Source organism: Oncorhynchus keta, unplaced genomic scaffold (assembly GCF_023373465.1).
Source record: "Oncorhynchus keta strain PuntledgeMale-10-30-2019 unplaced genomic scaffold, Oket_V2 Un_scaffold_1547_pilon_pilon, whole genome shotgun sequence".
NCBI classification, from domain to species: Eukaryota; Metazoa; Chordata; class Actinopteri; order Salmoniformes; family Salmonidae; genus Oncorhynchus; species Oncorhynchus keta.
This window is the reverse complement of record NW_026290801.1, coordinates 97525-120961: the sequence shown is the minus strand read 5'-3', so window position 1 is coordinate 120961 and position 23437 is coordinate 97525. Positions and strand designations below refer to the sequence as shown.

At 41.8% G+C, this 23437-nt stretch overlaps 1 protein-coding gene and 1 long non-coding RNA gene across 13 annotated transcripts in view; both read right to left on the bottom strand.

The window, feature by feature from the left end:
• gpc6a (glypican 6a) overlaps positions 1-23437 on the bottom strand; it is a gene marked incomplete at its 5' end in the record, with an annotated part of 506463 nt that overhangs the window by 427875 nt on the left and 55151 nt on the right. The gene's annotated exons all lie outside the window — the stretch shown is intronic.
• LOC127927598 (uncharacterized) lies at positions 1587-17687 on the bottom strand. Of its 12 annotated transcripts, none has more exons than XR_008128123.1 (3): positions 17658-17687; positions 8214-8259; positions 1587-1665 (listed from the first exon to the last, which is right to left on the bottom strand). It is a non-coding gene; the product is annotated as an uncharacterized LOC127927598 (long non-coding RNA). The 12 variants fall into 12 exon arrangements; XR_008128126.1 differs by lacking the exon at positions 17658-17687 and adding an exon at positions 12357-12386; XR_008128130.1 differs by lacking the exon at positions 17658-17687 and adding an exon at positions 10651-10680.

The window sequence follows — 23437 nt, the reverse complement described above, 5'->3', positions numbered from 1 at the left end:
ACAGGCAGACAAAGACCTCTTAACATAAGTAGGAGACAGGCAGACAAAGACCTCTTAACAGAGACAGGCAGACAAAGACCTCTTAACAGAGACAGGCAGACAAAGACCTCTTAACAGCTGTTTAACCTCTACCAGCAGGAACAGACATGATTAAAGCTGTTTATCAACAGACCTCTACCAGCAGGAACAGACATGATTAAAGCTGTTTATCAACAGACCTCTAGCAGGAACAGACATGAATAAAGCTGTTTATCAACAGACCTCTACCAGCAGGAACAAACGTGATTAAAGCTGTTTATCAACAGACATCTACCAGCAGGAACAGACAGGATTAAAGCTGTTTATCAACAGACATCTACCAGCAGGAACAGACATGAATAAAGCTGTTTATCAACAGACCTCTACCAGCAGGAACAAACATGATTAAAGCTGTTTATCAACAGACATCTACCAGCAGGAACAGACATGATTAAAGCTGTTTATCAACATACATGATTAAAGCTGTTTATCAACAGACATGATTAAAGCTGTTTATCAACAGACCTCTACCAGCAGGAACAGACGTGATTAAAGCTGTTTATCAACAGACCTCTACCAGCAGGAACAGACATGATTAAAGCTGTTTATCAACAGACCTCTACCAGCAGGAACAGACATGATTAAAGCTGTTTATCAACAGACATGATTAAAGCTGTTTATCAACAGACCTCTACCAGCAGGAACAGACATGATTAAAGCTGTTTATCAACAGACCTCTACCAGCAGGAACAGACGTGATTAAAGCTGTTTATCAACAGACCTCTACCAGCAGGAACAGACATGATTAAAGCTGTTTATCAACAGACAGGATTAAAGCTGTTTATCAACAGACCTCTACCAGCAGGAACAGACAGGATTAAAGCTGTTTATCAACAGACCTCTACCAGCAGGAACAGACGTGATTAAAGCTGTTTATCAACAGACCTCTACCAGCAGGAACAGACAGGATTAAAGCTGTTTATCAACAGACATGATTAAAGCTGTTTATCAACAGACCTCTACCAGCAGGAACAGACGTGATTAAAGCTGTTTATCAACAGACCTCTACCAGCAGGAACAGACATGATTAAAGCTGTTTATCAACAGACCTCTACCAGCAGGAACAGACATGATTAAAGCTGTTTATCAACAGACATGATTAAAGCTGTTTATCAACAGACCTCTACCAGCAGGAACAGACATGATTAAAGCTGTTTATCAACAGACCTCTACCAGCAGGAACAGACATGATTAAAGCTGTTTATCAACAGACCTCTACCAGCAGGAACAGACATGATTAAAGCTGTTTATCAACAGACAGGATTAAAGCTGTTTATCAACAGACCTCTACCAGCAGGAACAGACAGGATTAAAGCTGTTTATCAACAGACCTCTACCAGCAGGAACAGACGTGATTAAAGCTGTTTATCAACAGACCTCTACCAGCAGGAACAGACGTGATTAAAGCTGTTTATCAAAAGACCTCTACCAGGAGGAACAGACATGATTAAAACTGTTTATCAACAGACCTCTACCAGCAGGAACAGACATGATTAAAGCTGTTTATCAACAGACATGATTAAAGCTGTTTATCAACAGACCTCTACCAGCAGGAACAGACAGGATTAAAGCTGTTTATCAACAGACCTCTAGCAGCAGGAACAGACATGATTAAAGCTGTTTATCAACAGACATGATTAAAGCTGTTTATCAACAGACCTCCAGCAGCAGGAACAGACAGGATTAAAGCTGTTTATCAACAGACCTCTACCAGCAGGAACAGACATGATTAAAGCTGTTTATCAACAGACCTCTACCAGCAGGAACAGACAGGATTAAAGCTGTTTATCAACAGACCTCTAGCAGCAGGAACAGACATGATTAAAGCTGTTTATCAACATACATGATTAAAGCTGTTTATCAACAGACATGATTAAAGCTGTTTATCAACAGACCTCCAGCAGCAGGAACAGACATGATTAAAGCTGTTTATCAACATACATGATTAAAGCTGTTTATCAACAGACATGATTAAAGCTGTTTATCAACAGACCTCTACCAGCAGGAACAGACGTGATTAAAGCTGTTTATCAACAGACCTCTACCAGCAGGAACAGACATGATTAAAGCTGTTTATCAACAGACCTCTACCAGCAGGAACAGACATGATTAAAGCTGTTTATCAACAGACATGATTAAAGCTGTTTATCAACAGACCTCTACCAGCAGGAACAGACATGATTAAAGCTGTTTATCAACAGACCTCTACCAGCAGGAACAGACGTGATTAAAGCTGTTTATCAACAGACCTCTACCAGCAGGAACAGACATGATTAAAGCTGTTCATCAACAGACCTCTAGCAGCAGGAACAGACATGATTAAAGCTGATTATCAACAGACATGATTAAAGCTGTTTATTAACAGACCTCTACCAGCAGGAACAGACAGGATTAAAGCTGTTTATCAACAGACATGATTAAAGCTGTTTATCAACAGACCTCTACCAGCAGGAACAGACGTGATTAAAGCTGTTTATCAACAGACCTCTACCAGCAGGAACAGACATGATTAAAGCTGTTTATCAACAGACCTCTACCAGCAGGAACAGACATGATTAAAGCTGTTTATCAACAGACATGATTAAAGCTGTTTATCAACAGACCTCTACCAGCAGGAACAGACATGATTAAAGCTGTTTATCAACAGACCTCTACCAGCAGGAACAGACATGATTAAAGCTGTTTATCAACAGACATGATTAAAGCTGTTTATCAACAGACCTCTACCAGCAGGAACAGACATGATTAAAGCTGTTTATCAACAGACCTCTACCAGCAGGAACAGACATGATTAAAGCTGTTTATCAACAGACATGATTAAAGCTGTTTATCAACAGACATGATTAAAGCTGTTTATCAACAGACCTCTACCAGCAGGAACAGACATGATTAAAGCTGTTTATCAACAGACATGATTAAAGCTGTTTATCAACAGACCTCTAGCAGCAGGAACAGACAGGATTAAAGCTGTTTATCAACAGACATGATTAAAGCTGTTTATCAACAGACCTCTAGCAGCAGGAACAGACATGATTAAAGCTGTTTATCAACAGACATGATTAAAGCTGTTTATCAACAGACCTCTACCAGCAGGAACAGACATGATTAAAGCTGTTTATCAACAGACCTCTACCAGCAGGAACAGACGTGATTAAAGCTGTTTATCAACAGACCTCTACCAGCAGGAACAGACATGATTAAAGCTGTTTATCAACAGACCTCTACCAGCAGGAACAGACATGATTAAAGCTGTTTATCAACAGACCTCTACCAGCAGGAACAGACATGATTAAAGCTGTTTATCAACAGACCTCTAGCAGCAGGAACAGACATGATTAAAGCTGTTTATCAACAGACCTCTACCAGCAGGAACAGACATGATTAAAGCTGTTTATCAACAGACCTCTACCAGCAGGAACAGACATGATTAAAGCTGTTTATCAACAGACCTCTACCAGCAGGAACAGACGTGATTAAAGCTGTTTATCAACAGACCTCTACCAGCAGGAACAGACATGATTAAAGCTGTTTATCAACAGACCTCTACCAGCAGGAACAGACATGATTAAAGCTGTTTATCAACAGACATGATTAAAGCTGTTTATCAACAGACCTCTACCAGCAGGAACAGACAGGATTAAAGCTGTTTATCAACAGACATGATTAAAGCTGTTTATCAACAGACCTCTACCAGCAGGAACAGACGTGATTAAAGCTGTTTATCAACAGACCTCTACCAGCAGGAACAGACATGATTAAAGCTGTTTATCAACAGACCTCTACCAGCAGGAACAGACATGATTAAAGCTGTTTATCAACAGACCTCTACCAGCAGGAACAGACGTGATTAAAGCTGTTTATCAACAGACCTCTACCAGCAGGAACAGACATGATTAAAGCTGTTTATCAACAGACCTCTACCAGCAGGAACAGACATGATTAAAGCTGTTTATCAACAGACCTCTAGCAGCAGGAACAGACATGATTAAAGCTGTTTATCAACAGACCTCTAGCAGCAGGAACAGACATGATTAAAGCTGTTTATCAACAGACCTCTACCAGCAGGAACAGACATGATTAAAGCTGTTTATCAACAGACCTCTACCAGCAGGAACAGACATGATTAAAGCTGTTTATCAACAGACCTCTAGCAGCAGGAACAGACATGATTAAAGCTGTTTATCAACAGACCTCTACCAGCAGGAACAGACATGATTAAAGCTGTTTATCAACAGACCTCTACCAGCAGGAACAGACATGATTAAAGCTGTTTATCAACAGACCTCTAGCAGCAGGAACAGACATGATTAAAGCTGTTTATCAACAGACCTCTACCAGCAGGAACAGACATGATTAAAGCTGTTTATCAACAGACCTCTACCAGCAGGAACAGACATGATTAAAGCTGTTTATCAACAGACCTCTACCAGCAGGAACAGACAGGATTAAAGCTGTTTATCAACAGACATGATTAAAGCTGTTTATCAACAGACCTCTACCAGCAGGAACAGACATGATTAAAGCTGTTTATCAACAGACATGATTAAAGCTGTTTATCAACAGACCTCTACCAGCAGGAACAGACAGGATTAAAGCTGTTTATCAACAGACAGGATTAAAGCTGTTTAAACAGACCTCTAGCAGCAGGAACAGACATGATTAAAGCTGTTTATCAACAGACCTCTAGCAGCAGGAACAGACATGATTAAAGCTGTTTATCAACAGACCTCTAGCAGCAGGAACAGACATGATTAAAGCTGTTTATCAACAGACCTCTACCAGCAGGAACAGACATGATTAAAGCTGTTTATCAACAGACCTCTACCAGCAGGAACAGACATGATTAAAGCTGTTTATCAACAGACCTCTAGCAGCAGGAACAGACATGATTAAAGCTGTTTATCAACAGACATGATTAAAGCTGTTTATCAACAGACCTCTACCAGCAGGAACAGACATGATTAAAGCTGTTTATCAACAGACCTCTACCAGCAGGAACAGACATGATTAAAGCTGTTTATCAACAGACATGATTAAAGCTGTTTATCAACAGACCTCTACCAGCAGGAACAGACATGATTAAAGCTGTTTATCAACAGACATGATTAAAGCTGTTTATCAACAGACCTCTACCAGCAGGAACAGACATGATTAAAGCTGTTTATCAACAGACATGATTAAAGCTGTTTATCAACAGACCTCTACCAGCAGGAACAGACATGATTAAAGCTGTTTATCAACAGACCTCTACCAGCAGGAACAGACATGATTAAAGCTGTTTATCAACAGACCTCTAGCAGCAGGAACAGACATGATTAAAGCTGTTTATCAACAGACCTCTACCAGCAGGAACAGACATGATTAAAGCTGTTTATCAACAGACCTCTACCAGCAGGAACAGACATGATTAAAGCTGTTTATCAACAGACCTCTACCAGCAGGAACAGACATGATTAAAGCTGTTTATCAACAGACCTCTAGCAGCAGGAACAGACATGATTAAAGCTGTTTATCAACAGACCTCTACCAGCAGGAACAGACATGATTAAAGCTGTTTATCAACAGACCTCTAGCAGCAGGAACAGACATGATTAAAGCTGTTTATCAACAGACCTCTAGCAGCAGGAACAGACATGATTAAAGCTGTTTATCAACAGACCTCTACCAGCAGGAACAGACATGATTAAAGCTGTTTATCAACAGACCTCTACCAGCAGGAACAGACATGATTAAAGCTGTTTATCAACAGACCTCTACCAGCAGGAACAGACATGATTAAAGCTGTTTATCAACAGACCTCTACCAGCAGGAACAGACATGATTAAAGCTGTTTATCAACAGACCTCTAGCAGCAGGAACAGACATGATTAAAGCTGTTTATCAACAGACCTCTACCAGCAGGAACAGACATGATTAAAGCTGTTTATCAACAGACATGATTAAAGCTGTTTATCAACAGACATGATTAAAGCTGTTTATCAACAGACGTGATTAAAGCTGTTTATCAACAGACGTGATTAAAGCTGTTTATCAACAGACGTGATTAAAGCTGTTTATCAACAGACGTGATTAAAGCTGTTTATCAACAGACCTCTAGCAGCAGGAACAGACATGATTAAAGCTGTTTATCAACAGACCTCTAGCAGCAGGAACAGACATGATTAAAGCTGTTTATCAACAGACCTCTACCAGCAGGAACAGACATGATTAAAGCTGTTTATCAACAGACCTCTACCAGCAGGAACAGACATGATTAAAGCTGTTTATCAACAGACCTCTACCAGCAGGAACAGACATGATTAAAGCTGTTTATCAACAGACCTCTAGCAGCAGGAACAGACATGATTAAAGCTGTTTATCAACAGACATGATTAAAGCTGTTTATCAACAGACCTCTACCAGCAGGAACAGACATGATTAAAGCTGTTTATCAACAGACCTCTACCAGCAGGAACAGACATGATTAAAGCTGTTTATCAACAGACATGATTAAAGCTGTTTATCAACAGACCTCTAGCAGCAGGAACAGACATGATTAAAGCTGTTTATCAACAGACGTGATTAAAGCTGTTTATCAACAGACCTCTACCAGCAGGAACAGACATGATTAAAGCTGTTTATCAACAGACATGATTAAAGCTGTTTATCAACAGACCTCCAGCAGCAGGAACAGACAGGATTGAAGCTGTTTATCAACAGACCTCTACCAGCAGGAACAGACATGATTAAAGCTGTTTATCAACAGACCTCTAGCAGCAGGAACAGACATGATTAAAGCTGTTTATCAACAGACCTCTACCAGCAGGAACAGACATGATTAAAGCTGTTTATCAACAGACCTCTAGCAGCAGGAACAGACATGATTAAAGCTGTTTATCAACAGACCTCTAGCAGCAGGAACAGACATGATTAAAGCTGTTTATCAACAGACATGATTAAAGCTGTTTATCAACAGACCTCTACCAGCAGGAACAGACATGATTAAAGCTGTTTATCAACAGACCTCTAGCAGCAGGAACAGACATGATTAAAGCTGTTTATCAACAGACCTCTAGCAGCAGGAACAGACATGATTAAAGCTGTTTATCAACAGACATGATTAAAGCTGTTTATCAACAGACCTCTACCAGCAGGAACAGACATGATTAAAGCTGTTTATCAACAGACCTCTACCAGCAGGAACAGACATGATTAAAGCTGTTTATCAACAGACCTCTACCAGCAGGAACAGACATGATTAAAGCTGTTTATCAACAGACCTCTACCAGCAGGAACAGACATGATTAAAGCTGTTTATCAACAGACCTCTACCAGCAGGAACAGACATGATTAAAGCTGTTTATCAACAGACATGATTAAAGCTGTTTATCAACAGACCTCTACCAGCAGGAACAGACAGGATTAAAGCTGTTTATCAACAGACCTCTACCAGCAGGAACAGACATGATTAAAGCTGTTTATCAACAGACATGATTAAAGCTGTTTATCAACAGACCTCTACCAGCAGGAACAGACAGGATTAAAGCTGTTTATCAACAGACATGATTAAAGCTGTTTATCAACAGACATGATTAAAGCTGTTTATCAACAGACCTCTACCAGCAGGAACAGACATGTTTAAAGCTGTTTATCAACAGACATGATTAAAGCTGTTTATCAACAGACATGATTAAAGCTGTTTATCAACAGACCTCTAGCAGCAGGAACAGACATGATTAAAGCTGTTTATCAACAGACATGATTAAAGCTGTTTATCAACAGACCTCTACCAGCAGGAACAGACATGATTAAAGCTGTTTATCAACAGACCTCTACCAGCAGGAACAGACATGATTAAAGCTGTTTATCAACAGACCTCTAGCAGCAGGAACAGACATGATTAAAGCTGTTTATCAACAGACATGATTAAAGCTGTTTATCAACAGACCTCTACCAGCAGGAACAGACATGATTAACGCTGTTTATCAACAGACCTCTAAGCAGGAACAGACATGATTAAAGCTGTTTATCAACAGACCTCTACCAGCAGGAACAGACAGGATTAAAGCTGTTTATCAACAGACCTCTACCAGCAGGAACAGACATGATTAAAGCTGTTTATCAACAGACATGATTAAAGCTGTTTATCAACAGACCTCTACCAGCAGGAACAGACAGGATTAAAGCTGTTTATCAACAGACCTCAGACCTCAGCAGCAGGAACAGACATGATTAAAGCTGTTTATCAACAGACCTCTACCAGCAGGAACAGACATGATTAAAGCTGTTTATCAACAGACCTCTACCAGCAGGAACAGACATGATTAAAGCTGTTTATCAACAGACCTCTACCAGCAGGAACAGACATGATTAAAGCTGTTTATCAACAGACATGATTAAAGCTGTTTATCAACAGACATGATTAAAGCTGTTTATCAACAGACCTCTACCAGCAGGAACAGACATGATTAAAGCTGTTTATCAACAGACATGATTAAAGCTGTTTATCAACAGACATGATTAAAGCTGTTTATCAACAGACCTCTACCAGCAGGAACAGACATGATTAAAGCTGTTTATCAACAGACATGATTAAAGCTGTTTATCAACAGACCTCTACCAGCAGGAACAGACATGATTAAAGCTGTTTATCAACAGACCTCTAGCAGCAGGAACAGACATGATTAAAGCTGTTTATCAACAGACATGATTAAAGCTGTTTATCAACAGACCTCTAGCAGCAGGAACAGACATGATTAAAGCTGTTTATCAACAGACCTCTACCAGCAGGAACAGACATGATTAAAGCTGTTTATCAACAGACAGACATGATTAAAGCTGTTTATCTACCAGCAGGAACAGACATGATTAAAGCTGTTTATCAACAGACCTCTACCAGCAGGAACAGACATGATTAAAGCTGTTTATCAACAGACCTCTACCAGCAGGAACAGACATGATTAAAGCTGTTTATCAACAGACCTCTATGATTAAAGCTGTTTATCAACAGACCTCTACCAGCAGGAACAGACATGATTAAAGCTGTTTATCAACAGACCTCTACCAGCAGGAACAGACATGATTAAAGCTGTTTATCAACAGACCTCTACCAGCAGGAACAGACAGTGATTAAAGCTGTTTATCAACAGACCTCTACCAGCAGGAACAGACATGATTAAAGCTGTTTATCAACAGACCTCTACCAGCAGGAACAGACGTGATTAAAGCTGTTTATCAACAGACGTGATTAAAGCTGTTTATCAACAGACGTGATTAAAGCTGTTTATCAACAGACGTGATTAAAGCTGTTTATCAACAGACGTGATTAAAGCTGTTTATCAACAGACCTCTACCAGCAGGAACAGACGTGATTAAAGCTGTTTATCAACAGACCTCTACCAGCAGGAACAGACATGATTAAAGCTGTTTATCAACAGACGTGATTAAAGCTGTTTATCAACAGACCTCTACCAGCAGGAACAGACGTGATTAAAGCTGTTTATCAACAGACCTCTACCAGCAGGAACAGACATGATTAAAGCTGTTTATCAACAGACCTCTACCAGCAGGAACAGACATGATTAAAGCTGTTTATCAACAGACCTCTAGCAGCAGGAACAGACATGATTAAAGCTGTTTATCAACAGACCTCTAGCAGCAGGAACAGACGTGATTAAAGCTGTTTATCAACAGACCTCTACCAGCAGGAACAGACATGATTAAAGCTGTTCATCAACAGACCTCTAGCAGCAGGAACAGACATGATTAAAGCTGTTTATCAACAGACCTCTAGCAGCAGGAACAGACATGATTAAAGCTGTTTATCAACAGACCTCTACCAGCAGGAACAGACATGATTAAAGCTGTTTATCAACAGACCTCTACCAGCAGGAACAGACATGATTAAAGCTGTTTATCAACAGACCTCTAGCAGCAGGAACAGACATGATTAAAGCTGTTTATCAACAGACCTCTACCAGCAGGAACAGACATGATTAAAGCTGTTTATCAACAGACCTCTAGCAGCAGGAACAGACATGATTAAAGCTGTTTATCAACAGACCTCTACCAGCAGGAACAGACATGATTAAAGCTGTTTATCAACAGACATGATTAAAGCTGTTTATCAACAGACATGATTAAAGCTGTTTATCAACAGACCTCTACCAGCAGGAACAGACATGATTAAAGCTGTTTATCAACAGACATGATTAAAGCTGTTTATCAACAGACCTCCAGCAGCAGGAACAGACATGATTAAAGCTGTTTATCAACAGACCTCTACCAGCAGGAACAGACATGATTAAAGCTGTTTATCAACAGACCTCTAGCAGCAGGAACAGACATGATTAAAGCTGTTTATCAACAGACCTCTACCAGCAGGAACAGACATGATTAAAGCTGTTTATCAACAGACCTCTACCAGCAGGAACAGACATGATTAAAGCTGTTTATCAACAGACCTCTACCAGCAGGAACAGACATGATTAAAGACTGTTAAAGCTATCAACAGACCTGTTTATCTACCAGCAGGAACAGACATGATTAAAGCTGTTTATCAACAGACAGGATTAAAGCTGTTTATCAACAGACCTCTACCAGCAGGAACAGACATGATTAAAGCTGTTTATCAACAGACCTCTACCAGCAGGAACAGACATGATTAAAGCTGTTTATCAACAGACATGATTAAAGCTGTTTATCAACAGACCTCTACCAGCAGGAACAGACATGATTAAAGCTGTTTATCAACAGACGTGATTAAAGCTGTTTATCAACAGACCTCTACCAGCAGGAACAGACATGATTAAAGCTGTTTATCAACAGACAGGATTAAAGCTGTTTATCAACAGACCTCTAGCAGCAGGAACAGACATGATTAAAGCTGTTTATCAACAGACCTCTACCAGCAGGAACAGACATGATTAAAGCTGTTTATCAACAGACCTCTAGCAGCAGGAACAGACGTGATTAAAGCTGTTTATCAACAGACCTCTACCAGCAGGAACAGACATGATTAAAGCTGTTTATCAACAGACCTCTAGCAGCAGGAACAGACATGATTAAAGCTGTTTATCAACAGACCTCTACCAGCAGGAACAGACATGATTAAAGCTGTTTATCAACAGACATGATTAAAGCTGTTTATCAACAGACCTCTAGCAGCAGGAACAGACATGATTAAAGCTGTTTATCAACAGACCTCTACCAGCAGGAACAGACAGGATTAAAGCTGTTTATCAACAGACCTCTACCAGCAGGAACAGACATGATTAAAGCTGTTTATCAACAGACATGATTAAAGCTGTTTATCAACAGACCTCTACCAGCAGGAACAGACATGATTAAAGCTGTTTATCAACAGACCTCTACCAGCAGGAACAGACATGATTAAAGCTGTTTATCAACAGACCTCTACCAGCAGGAACAGACATGATTAAAGCTGTTTATCAACAGACCTCTACCAGCAGGAACAGACATGATTAAAGCTGTTTATCAACAGACCTCTACCAGCAGGAACAGACATGATTAAAGCTGTTTATCAACAGACCTCTACCAGCAGGAACAGACATGATTAAAGCTGTTTATCAACAGACCTCTACCAGCAGGAACAGACATGATTAAAGCTGTTTATCAACAGACCTCTACCAGCAGGAACAGACATGATTAAAGCTGTTTATCAACAGACATGATTAAAGCTGTTTATCAACAGACATGATTAAAGCTGTTTATCAACAGACCTCTACCAGCAGGAACAGACGTGATTAAAGCTGTTTATCAACAGACCTCTACCAGCAGGAACAGACATGATTAAAGCTGTTTATCAACAGACCTCTACCAGCAGGAACAGACATGATTAAAGCTGTTTATCAACAGACCTCTACCAGCAGGAACAGACATGATTAAAGCTGTTTATCAACAGACCTCTACCAGCAGGAACAGACATGATTAAAGCTGTTTATCAACAGACCTCTACCAGCAGGAACAGACATGATTAAAGCTGTTTATCAACAGACCTCTACCAGCAGGAACAGACATGATTAAAGCTGTTTATCAACAGACCTCTACCAGCAGGAACAGACATGATTAAAGCTGTTTATCAACAGACCTCTACCAGCAGGAACAGACGTGATTAAAGCTGTTTATCAACAGACCTCTACCAGCAGGAACAGACATGATTAAAGCTGTTTATCAACAGACCTCTACCAGCAGGAACAGACATGATTAAAGCTGTTTATCAACAGACATGATTAAAGCTGTTTATCAACAGACAGGATTAAAGCTGTTTATCAACAGACCTCTACCAGCAGGAACAGACATGATTAAAGCTGTTTATCAACAGACATGATTAAAGCTGTTTATCAACAGACCTCTACCAGCAGGAACAGACATGATTAAAGCTGTTTATCAACAGACCTCTACCAGCAGGAACAGACATGATTAAAGCTGTTTATCAACAGACCTCTACCAGCAGGAACAGACATGATTAAAGCTGTTTATCAACAGACCTCTAGCAGCAGGAACAGACATGATTAAAGCTGTTTATCAACAGACCTCTACCAGCAGGAACAGACATGATTAAAGCTGTTTATCAACAGACCTCTACCAGCAGGAACAGACATGATTAAAGCTGTTTATCAACAGACCTCTAGCAGCAGGAACAGACATGATTAAAGCTGTTTATCAACAGACCTCTACCAGCAGGAACAGACATGATTAAAGCTGTTTATCAACAGACCTCTACCAGCAGGAACAGACATGATTAAAGCTGTTTATCAACAGACCTCTACCAGCAGGAACAGACATGATTAAAGCTGTTTATCAACAGACCTCTAGCAGCAGGAACAGACATGATTAAAGCTGTTTATCAACAGACCTCTACCAGCAGGAACAGACATGATTAAAGCTGTTTATCAACAGACCTCTACCAGCAGGAACAGACATGATTAAAGCTGTTTATCAACAGACCTCTAGCAGCAGGAACAGACATGATTAAAGCTGTTTATCAACAGACCTCTACCAGCAGGAACAGACATGATTAAAGCTGTTTATCAACAGACCTCTAGCAGCAGGAACAGACATGATTAAAGCTGTTTATCAACAGACCTCTAGCAGCAGGAACAGACATGATTAAAGCTGTTTATCAACAGACAGGATTAAAGCTGTTTAACAGACATGATTAAAGCTGTTTATCAACAGACCTCTACCAGCAGGAACAGACATGATTAAAGCTGTTTATCAACAGACATGATTAAAGCTGTTTATCAGACAGACCTTAAAGCAGGAACAGACAGATTAAAGCTGTTTATCACAGACATGATTAAAGCTGTTTATCAACAGACCTCTAGCAGCAGGAACAGACATGATTAAAGCTGTTTATCAACAGACCTCTACCAGCAGGAACAGACATGATTAAAGCTGTTTATCAACAGACCTCTACCAGCAGGAACAGACATGATTAAAGCTGTTTATCAACAGACCTCTACCAGCAGGAACAGACATGATTAAAGCTGTTTATCAACAGACCTCTACCAGCAGGAACAGACATGATTAAAGCTGTTTATCAACAGACCTCTACCAGCAGGAACAGACAGGATTAAAGCTGTTTATCAACAGACATGATTAAAGCTGTTTATCAACAGACCTCTACCAGCAGGAACAGACATGATTAAAGCTGTTTATCAACAGACCTCTACCAGCAGGAACAGACATGATTAAAGCTGTTTATCAACAGACATGATTAAAGCTGTTTATCAACAGACCTCTACCAGCAGGAACAGACGTGATTAAAGCTGTTTATCAACAGACATGATTAAAGCTGTTTATCAACAGACCTCTACCAGCAGGAACAGACATGATTAAAGCTGTTTATCAACAGACAGGATTAAAGCTGTTTATCAACAGACCTCTAGCAGCAGGAACAGACGTGATTAAAGCTGTTTATCAACAGACCTCTACCAGCAGGAACAGACATGATTAAAGCTGTTTATCAACAGACCTCTACCAGCAGGAACAGACGTGATTAAAGCTGATTATCAACAGACCTCTACCAGCAGGAACAGACATGATTAAAGCTGATTATCAACAGACCTCTACCAGCAGGAACAGACATGATTAAAGCTGTTTATCAACAGACCTCTACCAGCAGGAACAGACATGATTAAAGCTGTTTATCAACAGACATGATTAAAGCTGTTTATCAACAGACCTCTACCAGCAGGAACAGACATGATTAAAGCTGTTTATCAACAGACTGTCTACCAGCAGGAACAGACATGATTAAAGCTGTTTATCAACAGACCTCTACCAGCAGGAACAGACATGATTAAAGCTGTTTATCAACAGACATGATTAAAGCTGTTTATCAACAGACCTCTACCAGCAGGAACAGACATGATTAAAGCTGTTTATCAACAGACCTCTACCAGCAGGAACAGACATGATTAAAGCTGTTTATCAACAGACCTCTACCAGCAGGAACAGACATGATTAAAGCTGTTTATCAACAGACCTCTACCAGCAGGAACAGACATGATTAAAGCTGTTTATCAACAGACCTCTACCAGCAGGAACAGACATGATTAAAGCTGTTTATCAACAGACCTCTACCAGCAGGAACAGACATGATTAAAGCTGTTTATCAACAGACCTCTACCAGCAGGAACAGACATGATTAAAGCTGTTTATCAACAGACATGATTAAAGCTGTTTATCAACAGACATGATTAAAGCTGTTTATCAACAGACCTCTACCAGCAGGAACAGACATGATTAAAGCTGTTTATCAACAGACATGATTAAAGCTGTTTATCAACAGACCTCTACCAGCAGGAACAGACATGATTAAAGCTGTTTATCAACAGACATGATTAAAGCTGTTTATCAACAGACCTCTACCAGCAGGAACAGACATGATTAAAGCTGTTTATCAACAGACCTCTACCAGCAGGAACAGACATGATTAAAGCTGTTTATCAACAGACCTCTACCAGCAGGAACAGACATGATTAAAGCTGTTTATCAACAGACCTCTACCAGCAGGAACAGACATGATTAAAGCTGTTTATCAACAGACCTCTACCAGCAGGAACAGACATGATTAAAGCTGTTTATCAACAGACCTCTACCAGCAGGAACAGACATGATTAAAGCTGTTTATCAACAGACCTTATCAACAGACAGACATGATTAAAGCTGTTTATCAACAGACCTCTACCAGCAGGAACAGACATGATTAAAGCTGTTTATCAACAGACCTCTACCAGCAGGAACAGACATGATTAAAGCTGTTTATCAACAGACATGATTAAAGCTGTTTATCAACAGACCTCTACCAGCAGGAACAGACATGATTAAAGCTGTTTATCAACAGACATGATTAAAGCTAATCAACAGACCTCTACCAGCAGGAACAGACAGATTAAAGCTGTTTATCAACAGACATGATTAAAGCTGTTTATCAACAGACCTCTACCAGCAGGAACAGACATGATTAAAGCTGTTCATCAACAGACCTCTAGCAGCAGGAACAGACATGATTAAAGCTGTTTATCAACAGACCTCTACCAGCAGGAACAGACGTGATTAAAGCTGTTTATCAACAGACCTCTAGCAGCAGGAACAGACATGATTAAAGCTGTTTATCAACAGACCTCTACCAGCAGGAACAGACATGATTAAAGCTGTTTATCAACAGACCTCTACCAGCAGGAACAGACATGATTAAAGCTGTTTATCAACAGACGTGATTAAAGCTGTTTATCAACAGACCTCCAGCAGCAGGAACAGACATGATTAAAGCTGTTTATCAACAGACCTCTACCAGCAGGAACAGACGTGATTAAAGCTGTTTATCAACAGACCTCTACCAGCAGGAACAGACATGATTAAAGCTGTTTATCAACAGACATGATTAAAGCTGTTTATCAACAGACCTCTACCAGCAGGAACAGACATGATTAAAGCTGTTTATCAACAGACCTCTACCAGCAGGAACAGACATGATTAAAGCTGTTTATCAACAGACCTCTACCAGCAGGAACAGACATGATTAAAGCTGTTTATCAACAGACCTCTACCAGCAGGAACAGACATGATTAAAGCTGTTTATCAACAGACCTCTACCAGCAGGAACAGACATGATTAAAGCTGTTTATCAACAGACCTCTACCAGCAGGAACAGACATGATTAAAGCTGTTTATCAACAGACCTCTACCAGCAGGAACAGACGTGATTAAAGCTGTTTATCAACAGACCTCTACCAGCAGGAACAGACATGATTAAAGCTGTTTATCAACAGACCTGATTAAAGCAGTTTAGGAACAGACATGATTAAAGCTGTTTATCAACAGACCTCTACCAGCAGGAACAGACATGATTAAAGCTGTTTATCAACAGACCTCTACCAGCAGGAACAGACATGATTAAAGCTGTTTATCAACAGACCTGATTAAAGCTGTTTATCAGACAGACCTCTACCAGCTGGAACAGACATGATTAAAGCAGTTTAACAGACATGATTAAAGCTGTTTATCAACAGACCTCTACCAGCAGGAACAGACATGATTAAAGCTGTTTATCAACAGACAGATTAAAGCTGTTTATCAACAGACCTCTACCAGCAGGAACAGACATGATTAAAGCTGTTTATCAACAGACCTCTACCAGCAGGAACAGACATGATTAAAGCTGTTTATCAACAGACCTCTACCAGCAGGAACAGACATGATTAAAGCTGTTTATCAACAGACCTCTACCAGCAGGAACAGACATGATTAAAGCTGTTTATCAACAGACCTCTACCAGCAGGAACAGACATGATTAAAGCTGTTTATCAACAGACCTCTACCAGCAGGAACAGACATGATTAAAGCTGTTTATCAACAGACATGATTAAAGCTGTTTATCAACAGACCTCTACCAGCAGGAACAGACATGATTAAAGCTGTTTATCAACAGACCTCTACCAGCAGGAACAGACATGATTAAAGCTGTTTATCAACAGACCTCTACCAGCAGGAACAGACATGATTAAAGCTGTTTATCAACAGACATGATTAAAGCTGTTTATCAACAGACCTCTACCAGCAGGAACAGACATGATTAAAGCTGTTTATCAACAGACCTCTACCAGCAGGAACAGACATGATTAAAGCTGTTTATCAACAGACCTCTACCAGCAGGAACAGACATGATTAAAGCTGTTTATCAACAGACCTCTACCAGCAGGAACAGACATGATTAAAGCTGTTTATCAACAGACCTCTACCAGCAGGAACAGACATGATTAAAGCTGTTTATCAACAGACCTCTACCAGCAGGAACAGACATGATTAAAGCTGTTTATCAACAGACCTCTACCAGCAGGAACAGACATGATTAAAGCTGTTTATCAACAGACAGCAGATTAAAGCTGTTTATCAACAGACATGATTAAAGCTGTTTATCAACAGACCTCTACCAGCAGGAACAGACATGATTAAAGCTGTTTATCAACAGACGTGATTAAAGCTGTTTATCAACAGACCTCTACCAGCAGGAACAGACATGATTAAAGCTGTTTATCAACAGACAGGATTAAAGCTGTTTATCAACAGACCTCTACCAGCAGGAACAGACATGATTAAAGCTGTTTATCAACAGACCTCTAGCAGCAGGAACAGACATGATTAAAGCTGTTTATCAACAGACCTCTAGCAGCAGGAACAGACATGATTAAAGCTGTTTATCAACAGACCTCTACCAGCAGGAACAGACATGATTAAAGCTGTTTATCAACAGACCTCTACCAGCAGGAACAGACATGATTAAAGCTGTTTATCAACAGACCTCTACCAGCAGGAACAGACATGATTAAAGCTGTTTATCAACAGACCTCTACCAGCAGGAACAGACATGATTAAAGCTGTTTATCAACAGACCTCTACCAGCAGGAACAGACATGATTAAAGCTGTTTATCAACAGACCTCTACCAGCAGGAACAGACTGATTAAAGCTGTTTATCAACAGACATGATTAAAGCTGTTTATCAACAGACCTCTAGCAGCAGGAACAGACATGATTAAAGCTGTTTATCAACAGACCTCTAGCAGCAGGAACAGACATGATTAAAGCTGTTTATCAACAGACCTCTACCAGCAGGAACAGACATGATTAAAGCTGTTTATCAACAGACAGGATTAAAGCTGTTTATCAACAGACCTCTAGCAGCAGGAACAGACGTGATTAAAGCTGTTTATCAACAGACCTCTACCAGCAGGAACAGACATGATTAAAGCTGTTTATCAACAGACCTCTACCAGCAGGAACAGACATGATTAAAGCTGTTTATCAACAGACCTCTACCAGCAGGAACAGACATGATTAAAGCTGTTTATCAACAGACCTCTACCAGCAGGAACAGACATGATTAAAGCTGTTTATCAACAGACCTCTACCAGCAGGAACAGACATGATTAAAGCTGTTTATCAGGAACAGACATGATTAAAGCTGTTTATCAACAGACCTCTACCAGCAGGAACAGACATGATTAAAGCTGTTTATCAACAGACCTCTACCAGCAGGAACAGACATGATTAAAGCTGTTTATCAACAGACCTCTACCAGCAGGAACAGACATGATTAAAGCTGTTTATCAACAGACAGACATGATTAAAGCTGTTTATCAACAGACCTCTACCAGCAGGAACAGACATGATTAAAGCTGTTTATCAACAGACCTCTACCAGCAGGAACAGACATGATTAAAGCTGTTTATCAACAGACCTCTACCAGCAGGAACAGACATGATTAAAGCTGTTTATCAACAGACCTCTACCAGCAGGAACAGACATGATTAAAGCTGTTTATCAACAGACCTCTACCAGCAGGAACAGACATGATTAAAGCTGTTTATCAACAGACCTCTACCAGCAGGAACAGACATGATTAAAGCTGTTTATCAACAGACCTCTACCAGCAGGAACAGACATGATTAAAGCTGTTTATCAACAGACCTCTACCAGCAGGAACAGACATGATTAAAGCTGTTTATCAACAGACCTCTACCAGCAGGAACAGACATGATTAAAGCTGTTTATCAACAGACCTCTACCAGCAGGAACAGACAGGATTAAAGCTGTTTATCAACAGACCTCTACCAGCAGGAACAGACATGATTAAAGCTGTTTATCAACAGACAGGATTAAAGCTGTTTATCAACAGACCTCTTGGTTGTAACAGATCAAAGATATGTTTTCACCTTCTCAACAGGGATTGACCCCCCACCCCACCCACACACACACACACACACACACACACACACACACACACACACACACACACACACACACACACACACACACACACACACACACACACACACACACACACACACACACACAGCACAGACGTTTGGTTTTCCTATAGTTTTATATGTGATGAAAGCCCCCAAAAGGTCAAGTCCTGTTGAAGTGGCATTTTGATGGCATTTCTGTGGCCTGTTTAACCTTTACTGAGTGTCAGTTTCTCCCTGGGCTTCATTTGGTCCAATCTACCCCTCCTCCTCCATCTGTCTGGCCCTCCCTCCCTCCGCTCCCTTCCTCCAGTGTTGCTCTGTCAGATAACTGACCCCAGATCAGAATCAGCTGGTCGTATGGTAATACCTGTTGCTCTGTGTTGTCAGATAACTGACCCCAGATCAGAATCAGCTGGTCGTATGGTAATACCTGTTGTTCTGTGTTGTCAGATAACTGATCCCAGATCAGAATCAGCTGGTCGTATGGTAATACCTGTTGCTCTGTGTTGTCAGATAACTGATCCCAGATCAGAATCAGCTGGTGGTAATACCTGTTGCTCTGTGTTGTCAGATAACTGATCCCAGATCAGATCAGAATCAGCTGGTCAGAATATGGTAATACCTGTTGCTCTGTGTTGTCAGATAACTGACCCCAGATCAGAATCAGCTGGTCGTATGGTAATACCTGTTGCTCTGTGTTGTCAGATAACTGACCCCAGATCAGAGTCAGCTGGTCGTATGGTAATACCTGTTGTTCTGTGTTGTCAGATAACTGATCCCAGATCAGAATCAGCTGGTCGTATGGTAATACCTGTTGTTCTGTGTTGTCAGATAACTGACCCCAGATCAGAATCAGGTGGTCGTATGGTAATACCTGTTGCTCTGTGTTGTCAGATAACTGACCCCAGATCAGAATCAGCTGGTCGTATGGTAATCTGCTGGTTCCGGGTTGGAGCGAGCGGTCGCATTCGCACTTCGCTCTGCAGGTTGTATAACATTTTCATTACATTTCATTATAGTACAACGGTTGATTTGTCTAATCTTAGCAATTCTTCTTAGCTAGCTACATAGCCGTCCTTGTATCAGAGATAATTGCATAATTATCGTATTTCGTCGCCCTAACGTAGCCTTCACTGCTATTCGCCCAGGAGCTAGCAAGCGCTAGCTAACGCACACAGATTAGCATCACTGTAGTGCTATTCACTCAACTGTACGACTTGATTAATCAAGTGTTAGCTAGCTACATAGCTGTCTTTGTTTCCAAGATAATTGTGTAGTTTAGTGTGTGTAGCCTTGGAGTGATTATCTTAATTCACTGAGGTTCGCTAGCCAGCTATTTGTCGTCCTTAACGTAGGAGACTCTGCTAGCTAGCCAACAGCTAACAGCTAACAGCCAGCCAACAACAACCCGGTCGCATTCCGCTTCGCTCCACAGAGACTCTGCTAGCTAGCCAACAGCTAGCCAACAACTAGCCAACAGCTAGCCGACAGCTAGCCAACGTCTACCGAATAGGACTCAACAACCCGGTCGCATTCACAGGTAGTATCACATTTATTTCATTTCATTACAGTACAACGGTTTGATTTGTTTGATCGTAGCCGTCTTTGTATCAAAGATAATTGTGTAGTCTAGAGCGATTTTCTAGGTTAGCTAGCCAGCTATTGTCGTTCTTTTAACGCAACGTAACGTAAACAACACTGCTAGCTAGCCAGCTAGCCCCGATTAGCAGCACTGTAGAAACTATTACACTCAACGGAACGACTTGATTAGTGTAGTGTCAACAACGCAGCCACTGCCAGCTAGCCTACTTTAGCAGTACTGTATCATTTTAATCATTTTAGTCAATAAGACTCTTGCTACGTAAGCTAACTTTCTGAACATTCGAGACGTGTAGTCCACTTGTCATTCAATTTCCTTGCATTAGCGTAGCCTTTTCTGTAGCCTGTCAACTATGTGTCTGTCTATCCCTGTTCTCTCCTCTCTGCACAGACCATACAAACGCTCCACACCGCGTGGCCGCGACCACCCTAATCTGGTGGTCCCAGCGCGTACGACCCACGTGGAGTTCCAGGTCTCCGGTAGCCTCTGGAACTGCCGATCTGCGGCCAACAAGGCAGAGTTCATCTCAGCCTATGCCTCCCTCCAGTCCCTTGACTTCTTGGCACTGACGGAAACATGGATCACCACAGATAACACTGCTACTCCTACTGCTCTCTCCTCGTCCGCCCACGTGTTCTCGCACACCCCGAGAGCTTCTGGTCAGCGGGGTGGTGGCACCGGGATCCTCATCTCTCCCAAGTGGTCTTTCTCTCTTTCTCCCCTTACCCATCTGTCTATCGCCTCCTTTGAATTCCATGCTGTCACAGTTACCAGCCCTTTCAAGCTTAACATCCTTATCATTTATCGCCCTCCAGGTTCCCTCGGAGAGTTCATCAATGAGCTTGATGCCTTGATAAGCTCCTTTCCTGAGGACGGCTCACCTCTCACAGTTCTGGGCGACTTTAACCTCCCCACGTCTACCTTTGACTCATTCCTCTCTGCCTCCTTCTTTCCACTCCTCTCCTCTTTTGACCTCACCCTCTCACCTTCCCCCTACTCACAAGGCAGGCAATACGCTTGACCTCATCTTTACTAGATGCTGTTCTTCCACTAACCTCATTGCAACTCCCTCCAAGTCTCCGACCACTACCTTGTATCCTTTTCCCTCTCGCTCTCATCCAACACTTCCCACACTGCCCCTACTCGGATGGTATCGCGCCGTCCCAACCTTCGCTCTCTCTCCCCCGCTACTCTCTCCTCTTCCATCCTATCATCTCTTCCCTCTGCTCAAACTTTCTCCAACCTATCTCCTGATTCTGCCTCCTCAACCCTCCTCTCCTCCCTTACTGCATCCTTTGACTCCCTATGTCCCCTATCCTCCAGGCCGGCTCGGTCCTCCCCTCCCGCTCCGTGGCTCGACGACTCCTTGCGAGCTCACAGAACAGGGCTCCGGGCAGCCGAGCGGAAATGGAGGAAAACTCGCCTCCCTGCGGACCTGGCATCCTTTCACTCCCTCCTCTCTACATTTTCCTCCTCTGTCTCTGCTGCTAAAGCCACTTTCTACCATTCTAAATTCCAAGCATCTGCCTCTAACCCTAGGAAGCTCTTTGCCACCTTCTCCTCCCTCCTGAATCCTCCCCCCTCCCCTCCTCCCTCTCTGCAGATGACTTCGTCAACCATTTTGAAAAGAAGGTCGACGACATCCGATCCTCGTTTGCTAAGTCAAACGACACCGCTGGTTCTGCTCACACTGCCCTACCCTATGCTCTGACCTCTTTCTCCCCTCTCTCTCCAGATGAAATCTCGCGTCTTGTGACGGCCGGCCGCCCAACAACCTGCCCGCTTGACCCTATCCCCTCCTCTCTTCTCCAGACCATTTCCGGAGACCTTCTCCCTTACCTCACCTCGCTCATCAACTCATCCCTGACCGCTGGCTACGTCCCTCCCGTCTTCAAGAGAGCGAGAGTTGCACCCCTTCTGAAAAAACCTACACTCGATCCCTCCGATGTCAACAACTACAGACCAGTATCCCTTCTCTCTTTTCTCTCCAAAACTCTTGAGCGTGCCGTCCTTGGCCAGCTCTACCGCTATCTCTCTCAGAATGACCTTCTTGATCCAAATCAGTCAGGTTTCAAGACTAGTCATTCAACTGAGACTGCTCTTCTCTGTATCACGGAGGCGCTCCGCACTGCTAAAGCTAACTCTCTCTTCTCTGCTCTCATCCTTCTAGACCTATCGGCTGCCTTCGATACTGTGAACCATCAGATCCTCCTCTCCACCCTCTCCGAGTTGGGCATCTCCGGCGCGGCCCACGCTTGGATTGCGTCCTACCTGACAGGTCGCTCCTACCAGGTGGCGTGGCGAGAATCTGTCTCCTCACCACGCGCTCTCACCACTGGTGTCCCCCAGGGCTCTGTTCTAGGCCCTCTCTTATTCTCGCTATACACCAAGTCACTTGGCTCTGTCATAACCTCACATGGTCTCTCCTATCATTGCTATGCAGACGACACACAATTAATCTTCTCCTTTCCCCCTTCTGATGATCAGGTGGCGAATCGCAT